This window comes from Lepidochelys kempii, chromosome 1 (assembly GCF_965140285.1).
Source record: "Lepidochelys kempii isolate rLepKem1 chromosome 1, rLepKem1.hap1, whole genome shotgun sequence".
Lineage (NCBI taxonomy): Eukaryota > Metazoa > Chordata > Testudines > Cheloniidae > Lepidochelys > Lepidochelys kempii.
Window position 1 is genome coordinate 2643749 of NC_136380.1, and position 10326 is coordinate 2654074.

Sequence of the window (10326 nt, forward strand, 5' to 3'; positions counted from 1 at the left end):
CTGAGGTCTTTACTCTGTTCTTTCTCCAAGGAGATTTTTTCCTCAGTGGGGACTGGCCAACGTATGGGCCACAGCATCAGAATTTGGCCTTTGTATTGTACATCTACTAATACCTTTAATCCTGAGGATCCACTGGGCCACTGAAATGCAGCCCCCTTGGGGCTGGAGCCCATCAGCTTCAGGGGCACAACATACAGGGACATTTTGGCCCATGATATGGGAGGAAACTCATCTCCTGTGGCAAGGCCCTGGAATGTTTAATGTCTGTGCAGAGCAGAAAGAATATCAGACCTATTCTCTTTTCCATCACACCCAAGTTGCACAGGGTTTCTCAAGCACGAATTGCTGGATACCTGTGAATTCTGAGAGAGAAATGTCTTCCCTGGGAATCCCCCTCAGGTCGCCGTGACCCACATCCCACTCACCCCAGCAGCTGCAGCAGCATCCCGCACCGACAGACAACACAGAGCTGTTCACCGTTTATAATGGAGCTCTGTGCAATCCCAGTTGGGTTCACTCAGCCTTTAATGGAGAAAAAATCATCTGAGTGCAAAGAGGGTGGAGACAAGCCTGTCTGCACTTCTGCGCTATTTATACAGTTTTCGGAGTAAACAGTAATTAAGGGACCTTCCCAAAGGGAGATGAGAACTCTTGCGTTCTGTGCTGAGTCAGAGCATAATTGGCTACTCTGTGTAGTTGTGTATATTTAAAAATTATAGTTGATTAGCAAGAAATTTAGGGATAATGACTTGATCTCCGTAGGGTCTGATACCCTGTAAAAGCCCAGGATGGATGGATAGGGAGTAGACAGAGATGTGAAGACAGATGACTGAGAGTTGATACAAACACTTTCTGCAGGCACATGGGGCTGTCGCTAAGGGATCAGAGATCAGAAATTCTCATTAGTAACTGTCATAATGCCATGTAGCATCTTTCATTGGAGGATCTTCAAAACACCTTGCAAGGGAAAGTCACGATGAACATATCCCCATTTTACGTATAGCTAAACTGAGGTACAGGGAGATGTGACTTGGCCAAGGACACACATAGAATGGCAGACAGAACACAGGAGTCCTTGTGCTTCCCTGCTGTCTCCATGGTCTCTCCATCAGAACTGAGCACATGACAAGACTGCCTTCAGGAGCAAACAGTTACGAGTCCAAGCCCTCCATCGGGGCAGGGCAGCAAAGAGTCTATGCTTTGGGCCTGTGTTGAGGGCCAAGCAGCAGACAGTCAGTTATGAGCCCCAGTTCCTCAGTCAGGGAGGGGCAGCAAAAAGTCAAGCTCAGGGCTGAGCAGTAAGATGGTAGGGCATCCCAACTTCTGTGGATGGCCAACGATCGCAGGCTTCTTGGTCTACAGAGCGCTGGACTTCCTCCCCAGTGGTTGGGTGGCAGGGGAGGGCTGACCGTCGTCCCTCCCAACTCCAATAAGTCCCAGTCCAAGGCCCAGTCCTCAGATTGGTGGGGATCTGCTGCAGTTTCCCAGCTTGGGAGTGGGCAAGAGGCATCTGTACAAGTGCAGCCCAACTTAGCCCCAGGATTGGCCCTTTCTACTTCCTGTTCTGACCTGTGACTTCCAGTCGGAGAGCCATGGGCTGGCTCATCCCACCAGAGTTCATAGAGTTGTCCTTCCCCCTCTGGATCAGTGGGAGGCCCCTTGGCCTCCCTACAGTGGCTGTCCAGTTTGCTCTGGCTACCCTGCTGGCTGGAGCTCTCCCTGGCTGCCGCTGCATGCAGAACATTGGTTCAATCCTGCACCCATCTCCTTTGGGAGATGGATCACAAATCCTGCTTCTTCTATGCCCTGAAGAAAAAGAGGGGGGTCAAGAAGCACATCACCTGCCTTTTGGTTGTGGACGGTTCCACCCTCATCCAGAGGATCCAGAGGAGATGCGTGGAAGGGTCAGTTTATCTTTCCACCGCACATCTTTCTTTGCAGGAGTATTGGCAGGATTTGAAGGCAGGGTGGCTGGGCAGCTGTGCAAATGGACAGAACTGCTTCAGTGCCTTAGTCCGTGAGGGTGGGAACTGGTGCTTAACTAAATGGTCCTGTCCATGCTCCTGGCCCGGCTCCAGAGGATGGCTCTGGAGTTCTTCTGGCCAGGGCTGCACTGGGTCTCTGCAGGGGTTCCGAGTCTCCCCTGAAGGAGGAAGGACAAGGCCTGGTCTGCCTCGACAGCCAGGTCCATGTCTTCCACCTCCAGGTCCTGCAGAGACTCCTTTATGGTACAGGTAGTCTGAAGCACACTGGCACACACCTTCCTCTGCCTCTTCCAAGGGCTAGATACAACCAGCAAGTCTTTTATCTCCATTTGAGGGGTCTTCCACGAGACCTACCTGAGCTCTTGGACTTCTACCAGGACCTACTCCTGACCTGGAAGCTGCTATTGGTTGCCAGGCCCATGGTGGTCACTGAGGGGGCAGGCCACCTTGCAGAGGCGGCCTGTCCTCTCTGCTCTACAACCCCCATTTCCGTGTGCAGGTGGCAGGGTCCCCTTCAGTGCGCCGGAGGCTAGTCCTGGCAGAAGCCACCAGAATGAGAGACCTCCTGGACTACGACCACGGGAAACGGGTGGATCCCCAGGCACTTGGTTGGTACACGGGACTGTCCCACCTTCAGATACCCCTGTCCTTGCCCCAGGAGGTGGGGCAGATTTATCACCCACCACACAGGTTTTCCTTGAGCAGATCCTACGAGAAGGTGCTCCCCACCCACTCACCATTCGAGGCCCTCTGGAGTTTTTCTTCAGGGCCTTGCCCTGTGAACACCCCCAGCCCTCTCCCTTCCATAACCCAAGGCAGCGACATGCCCTGCAGCGAGCTCACTTTCAAACCACACCTAGGGAACAACTGTTCATGCTCTTGCTCCACAAGTTTCACTTCCTCACCCTCGTACCCTGATACCGAGCGGCGGGACCTAGTCCCACCCGAGGAGGATGAGGAATCTTGGTGGGCCAGCCTAGACTCCATGCTGGTCCCGCAGCCTGCCGGGGATATCGGTTGGCGGTTCCTTCATGAAGCTGTGAGCATGGGTGTGTACTTGGAATGGTTCACTCCAATCCCCAATGCTTGCCCTTTTTCTGTGTGAAGGAGACCTGTGGAGGTTCTGGCTGCACTTTTCCCCACACCTCTTCTTATATGCACACCTTGTCCAGGGCCCCATTGAGTGACAAGACCTCCTCATCAGCCTCCTCCTGGCACTGGCCAAATGACAATCCACAGCCTCAGGAGGATGCTGGACAGTGAGGTGCTCTGCAAATGTGGGGACTATTTCTGCTCCTCCCTTGTATCAAGCATCCAGACATAGTTGCACTTGGCGATGACCGCTGGTTTCCTAGGCAGCTTTGAGGAGGAGTGGGTGCTAAAAAGGGTTCTGGCCTCAGTGTCCCCCTCTGGATCCCTAGTTTGGACCCTATGAGCTCCACTCCAGAACCAGTTATCCTTGCTTTCTAGTCCCCTGCACTCACTTGGATCTTGGATCTCGTGGCTCCTCCTACAAGGCAGGGGAGGAGCCTTTAGATGAGCCCGCCTGCATCCTGGAATTCAGTAAGGCCTCACTGCAATGGCTAGCCAGTTTTCTTTGGCTCCCTGCTGGCTGGAGGTTTCCTGGCTGCTGCTGCTCTTATCTGGGGCCCCTGCCTGCCTGCTCTCCCGAGGGAAGTGAGGGACCCCAGCACCAACCCTGGGGTCTCTCCTTGGTCATAGCTGTTGCTCATTGCAGCTGCACTGGAGGCTGCTGCTGCTGTCGTCAAGTAGTAGGAAGAGGAGGACTGGTGTGGGACGCTGTGGAGTGGGTTTCTGGCTGGATTGAGTGACTTTCCATCTTTGCTCCTGTGGTGGTGGTAGATATCCCCCTTTTGGGGAGCTGGGGGAGTGGCGTGGAGTCCTCCCACTAGCCCATCTACCCCCCCACCACTGCCTCTGCCCCCTCCACCGACCACCACCTGAACCTGTTCGTCACCCCTCAATACAGCTGCTTGCTTCACCTTTCTCAAGATCCTTGTCAAAGACTGAGTTGTACAAGTGCCCCCCTCCCAGGTGCATTTGGCTGGTGGGCTCCCCCCATAGACAATGCTTTGCCCACAGACCTGCCTGCAGCACTTTGCCCCTGTTTCCCTTGCTGCCCACCCTGCCCAACCCTTGTTCCCCATTTTACTCCCCCCTGCCAGGCCCCCTTGGAAGTTCTGTGTTTGTTAGGTTTCAGAGTAACAGCCGTGTTAATCTGTATTCGCAAAAAGAAAAGGAGTTTAAAATAAAATAAAAAATATAAAACTATTTTATAGTTTTATTGTGTCACTGAAACTGCTGACTTCCGCCATCAAAAGTGGCTTTGCAGAGTGTCCTCCTCCACCGTTGCTCCCTTTTGGTGAAAAAACTTGGCAGTGTAGAAAAGGCCTAAGGAACAAGGATTGGTAACCAGTATCCACACTCATGTTTCCGACTGGTGTCTATTAAGGCTTCCCACACCATGATGTGTGGGAATTATTGAAGCACAGTGCACCATAAAATATGCAATTGGCATTAGTGGGGATAGTTCTTTGCAATTCTTATCTATGAATAAGGAAAATGTCATTTTTCAATGTGTGAAGATCAACCAATTTGCTTCATCCATCAGAATATCCCTCAGTAGTTCATGTAGTGTCTCATATTAACAATGTCTCTCCATCCAGGCATTTGTTATGAGACCATCACCCTAGGCCTGGACACATACAGGAAGTTGGGGGAACATATGGTATATTCAGAAGATATCGGTCAGCATCAGCGTTGGACACCTTCTCCCCTACTCCATGCCAGGTTCCAACACAACTGACTTCACCAACTCTTCCACCTTCCTCCTGCTGGACATTCCAGGCCTGGAGGCGGCCCACGTCTGGATCTCCATCCCCTTCTGTGCCATGTATGCCATAGCCATCTTGGGCAACTTCACCATTCTATTCATTGTGAAAAGCGAGCCGAGCCTGCATGGGCCCATGTACTATTTCCTCTGCATGCTAGCTGTCACCGACCTGGTCCTGTCTACGTCCATCCTTCCCAAAACCCTGAGCATCTTCTGGTTCAATTCGGGGGAAATAGATTTCAATGCCTGCCTCACCCAGCTGTACTTCATTTACTGCTTCTCATGGATGGAGTCTGGGATCTTTGTGGCCATGGCTTTCGATCGCTACGTGGCCATCTGCCATCCCCTGAGACATTCCACTATCCTCACAAACCCCTGGCCGTGGTGCTGCGTGGTGGCATGCTCATACTGCCCTATCCCTTACTGGCAAGGCGGTGGCCATATTGCAAAACCAACATCATCCCCCACTCGTACTGCGAGCACATAGCTGTGGTGAAATTGGCCTGCGCAGACATCCGCATCAGCAGTTACTACAGCCTCTCTGTGGCATTCTTTTTTTTTGGTCTGGATGTCTTTATTATCATCATGGCCTATACCCAGATCCTCAGGGCCATCTTCAGCCTCCCCACAAAGGACGCCAGGCTCAAGACATTTGGGACTTGCTTCTCCCACCTCTGTGTCATTTTAGCCTTTTACATCCCAACTCTCTTCTCCGCCCTCATGCACCGGTTTGGCCACAATGTGCCCCGCATTTACACATTCTCACTGCCAACATGTACCTCCTTGTGCCCCCCATGCTAAACCCCATCATCTACGGGGTGAGGACTAAACAGATCCGGGACAGGCTGCTCCGGCTCATTACTCATAAAGGAGCCTAAAGTTTTCTCCTGGTGCTCTGGCTCTCTCACTAAGCTCTGAGAAGAGCTGGCTGCTGACATGGTGCTGGGCCCTCTTCCCTGAATCACTGACTGCACAGTCAAAGTGACATTAATCCTTTCCTGGCCTTACTGTGCTGTTTCAGTGGGACAAACTGGGGCATCTGTCTACATAGAACTCATTAACTCATGGGGTTTCCTCCTTTCTAATTTTAAGTAACAGGACCCCTGTGGCCCTGCCCACTCCTTTCACCAAGGTCCCGCCCCTGTTGCTCACTCCTCTCCTCCCCTCCGCCTATCACTCACTGCATCATTACCACCTCCCACCCACCTTGATGCATGTGCACTTCCAGGGGCTAGTTAGGCTCTTGAAATCTTATGTTTTTAATGGAGAACTTAGCAATTAGCTGACAGGAATACTGTATCACATTCCTATATACAACTAATACAATTAAATTAATAATCCACTCACTCAGCTCTCATACTAACATGTTCTGACATCTTTCGGCTGGTCACTTAAGGACACTGGTTCAGTTTAAACATTTCATGTATCTTCTTACTCTCTTACTAACTAGGCAGAGAGAGAGAGAGAGAGACCCCATCAGGCCTTCTGGGAGGAGAGTGGGGTACAGTGGGCTAAGGCAAGAGGGCAGATACATCTGTGGTCCATATAACATCAGATTGGCCATACTACGTAAGATGAATGGTCTATCTAGCCCTGTATCCTAGCTCACAACAGTGACCAATACCAGGTGCTTCAGAGGGAATGAACAGAACTGGAAAATTCTGAATGATACGTCCTCTATCGTATTGTCTTAGCTTCTGGCAAACGGAGGCCGGGGCACACAGGACATGGCATTGGCTTCCTGGCTAATAACTGAGGTCAGACTTGACAAAACCCTGGCTAGGATGATTTAGTTGGGATTGGTCCTGCTCTGGGCAGGGGGTTGGACTAGATGGCCTCCAGAGTTCCCTTCCCACTCTGTTATTCTATGATTCTATGATTCCTGGCTAATAACTATTGATGGACCTACCTTTCTTTCACTTCTCTAGTTCTTATTGGAACCCTGTTATAGTTTTGACCTTCACAACATCTCCCGGAAAAGAGTTCCACAGGTCAACTGTGAAGAAATACTTCCTTTGTTTGCTTTAAATCTGCTGCCTATTAATTCATTTTGGCTGACCCCTAGTTCTTGCGTTAGTTGAAGGAGTAAATAACATTTCCTGACTGAACTTTTCCAAACCATTCATGGTTTTATTTACACTCTCATGTTCCCCCTTAGTCGTCTCTTTTCAAAACCAAAAAGTCCCAGTCATTTTAATCTCTCCTCATACGGAATATCATTTTGGGTCTATTGGCCTGCTAGTTGCATAAACCTTTCTGATGCGGTGTCATAACTAATAACTCATGTTTGATTTGAAGAATCATCTGTATCCTTTTGTCTTTTGGTTTTTCCTGTACTCTTTGCTCACACTGCTTTTGCTAAGGGGCAGGAAGGTCTTGTGAACAAAGAGGTTAGTCATTAAAGATGCTCAGCACATAATGAGAATTGCCTGAACAGAACAAAGGAGAAACTGCATTCCAAATACAACCAGTTTTCTTCCGCTTCTCTGTGGAGGGGTGGGCGTGGAAGGAATGGAACCTCCACAGAAGAGGGAACAGAGAGAAGATGGGTAGGTCCAGCCCTTCAAAAATACAGAGCCTGGATGAGTCAGAAGAAGCTGGGGTAGGGGAGAGACACAAGGGCGGCAGAGGGGACTCTTTTGTTCCAGGGCTATGGCTGCAGCAGAGAGACAGAGTCCAGCTTCAGGTGAAGCCATGACTTGACGGAGATTGACCTTGTGCATCCTAGAAGGCTGTGACCAAATCCCAAAGAATGCTCCAGGGCGGTGGGGACACTGAGGCAGGGAATTGCATTCAGGTGTTGCGTTGTCTTTACCTACATTTGGTATCTCTTGTGCTGTCCAAAGTAGAGGAATTGTTTTAGAAACCCCTTTTGCAAGGCCTGCATCTGTTTGCTGTCATGACCCTGTGGCCCAAAAGAGAGAAACTGGAAACAGAGTACACCCAAGGGGGAGCTCTGGGAATGGTGAGCTGAAGCAACTGGAGAGTTTATTGGAGATGGGCCAAAACTGGTCTCAGGGCCTTGGTGTTTGGAGCACAGATCTCCACTTCCAGAGGGAGGTACTGAAGGGAAGCTGCACCCTGAGAGTGGGCCTGGAAACCCAGAGCCAGAGACAGGGCCTCAGCATGGCTCCTAATCAGGAAATCATAAAAACACGCAGGGATCCAGCATTTGGAACCCAAACAAAGTCACCCGTTGGCTTCCAGCAGCTGGAGCTTGAGCAGGGTTGTGACAGCAAACCTTGAGCTGCTACAGGGATGCTCGGGGACTGTGAGTGCAAGGGGAGTGGGGCTGGGCAGGGAGGTGTCCACAAGATGTTCTCCTCACCCAAATGTGGCTCCTCTGCCCTCAGTGTTTCCCTGAGTGTTCTCATTCCTGGACTGATCCAGCCAGGCTCCCCGAAGGAAATGTTTCCTGAATCAGGCAGTGTTGGCTTGGGGTCAAGGAGAGGGTTTGTCTCTCCATTGGAAACTGTGCCACAGAATGGAAGAGGCAGGAAATCCCTGTTCCAGTGGATTTCATATCAACTCTCTCTCTCTCTCTCTGTGCATTTTCCTCCATCGCTCCCTTTCCTTTGTAACTCTGCCCACTCACACGCCTCCTTCTCTCTTCCACTTCTAATGTGCATCCCACTTTAGGTGCCAGTTATAAATGCTGAAGGCACTATTCCCTAAACTTCAGTGGCAACTGCACTGTGAATTGCTGCATCTGAGAGCTCATCCGGCTAGGCCAAAAGCAGTGTGCCTTAGTCTTTGTATTAATCCCAGTAAAACTAATTCCCTGCCCATTACTATCATAGAATCATAGAACATCAGGGTTGGAGGGGACCTCAGGAGGTGGGAATGTGGGTGGGAGATGAGGAAGGCTGAGGAACTCCAGGCTGACACCTTCAATGCTCATGGTCCCGTAGTAGCTGCTCCGTACGAAGGGGCAGCACAAGATCAGGACTGAGGTTATTCGAAGCCAGCAACTGTCCCCATCGGCCCTGTGTAGGTTTTGGCAGCTTTCTTACTGGTGACAAATTATTAGAGTGAAAGACCAGAAAGTTCTGAATTGGGCATACCAAGGACGTCCTCTACATGGCCAGCGATCAAGTGGGCAAGAAAAGTTTTGGTGGCAGGAAAGGCTGCCACTGCACAAATATACATCCAGATGGTGCTATTAATATAAAGGGAAGGGTAACAACCCTTTATGTAGCCAGTAACATAAAATCCCTCCTGGCCAGATGTTCCCTCTCTGGAGAGAGAGAGAGACCACGCAGGTAAACCATCTTCTGAAATGATACCTGAAATGTGTAGCCTGACTTAGGGGGTACTGATAATTTAATTTATGAATTTTATTTTTTTATTTTAGTTAATTAATTATATTAATAATAACTAATTATTAATATTAATTAGTATGCTTATTGGCTCACCAATCTGTTTGATCAGAAGATAAAAGTTTGCCTAGTTCCCTTGAAACTTAGAAAGTTTAAGAAGACCAGATACATCCTACTAATCATAGTAGTCATCATTGATAGATAGAAGTGATAGAGAAAGATAGATTAGAAATAGAAAAAGTAAGAATAGAAATGGACTACTCTATCGAGGTGGGTCACCTCTTTTATAGTAGAAGGTGATGGAAATCCTTCCTCCTCTGCCCAAATTTCATTCCTCACCCACAAAATGTTAGAGTATGCTTACTCCGTGAGCTAGTATGTTTGTGCATATTGAGGACAGGTATATACGCTGTGACAAAGCTCTGTCCTTGTCTCTGTGGGTACCACGTTACCCTCCACTGTGACCCTCCACGTAGCCCTTCTCTCTCTAGAGGCAAGGCTCACAGCCTACTGAGCCATTTTCATCATAAGCCAGCAAGGGAGATGAGGAGATGCAACCCTCCCTTGCACAATTTCTATTGTCTCCCACTCTCACTGATTAATCAGGGATGGGAGGGGTGAGCCCGGGCCTGCCCTCTACTCCAGTTCCAGCCCAGGGACCCTAAAGCTATAAGCTATGGTAGCTGACTTTTTGGAAATAGAACATGTAGAATTCCCTGGGCCACTTCCCTACAGCTGCCGCCACTCAATATCTCCTTCACCGTTATCTCAGGGCCTCCTTCCTTGTGCCTCATATGGATTTGTACTACTTAGTTCATCCAACAGCGCGGCTTCCTCCTACAGCTCCTGACACTTGCACCTCACTGACTAACTGGGAGGCTTTCAACTCGTTCCATCCAGCCCTTGATCGGCTTCAGGTGTCCCAATCAACCTAGCTATCTCCATTGCTTTCTAGAAGGATCTTAATTGGCCCCCTGTGTCTTGATTCACCTGGAGCAACTGCCATTTGGTTACCATGGTACCAGGGATTTGTTTAGCCTGGGGCTAACATACCTGTTCCTCACTACTTTAATACAGCCCTTGCCCCGTCACAATGCACATAAGTTTCCTAGTGGTGTACGTGTTAAGTATGTGGGTACAAGATTGAAAAAAAAATGTCATTCTCTAT

General features: G+C 49.7%; 1 pseudogene; it reads left to right on the top strand.

The window, feature by feature from the left end:
- Positions 1-1776: 1776 nt before the first annotated feature.
- LOC140895002 (olfactory receptor 52M1-like) lies at positions 1777-5717 on the top strand (annotated as a pseudogene).
- The last annotated feature ends 4609 nt before the right edge of the window (positions 5718-10326 follow it).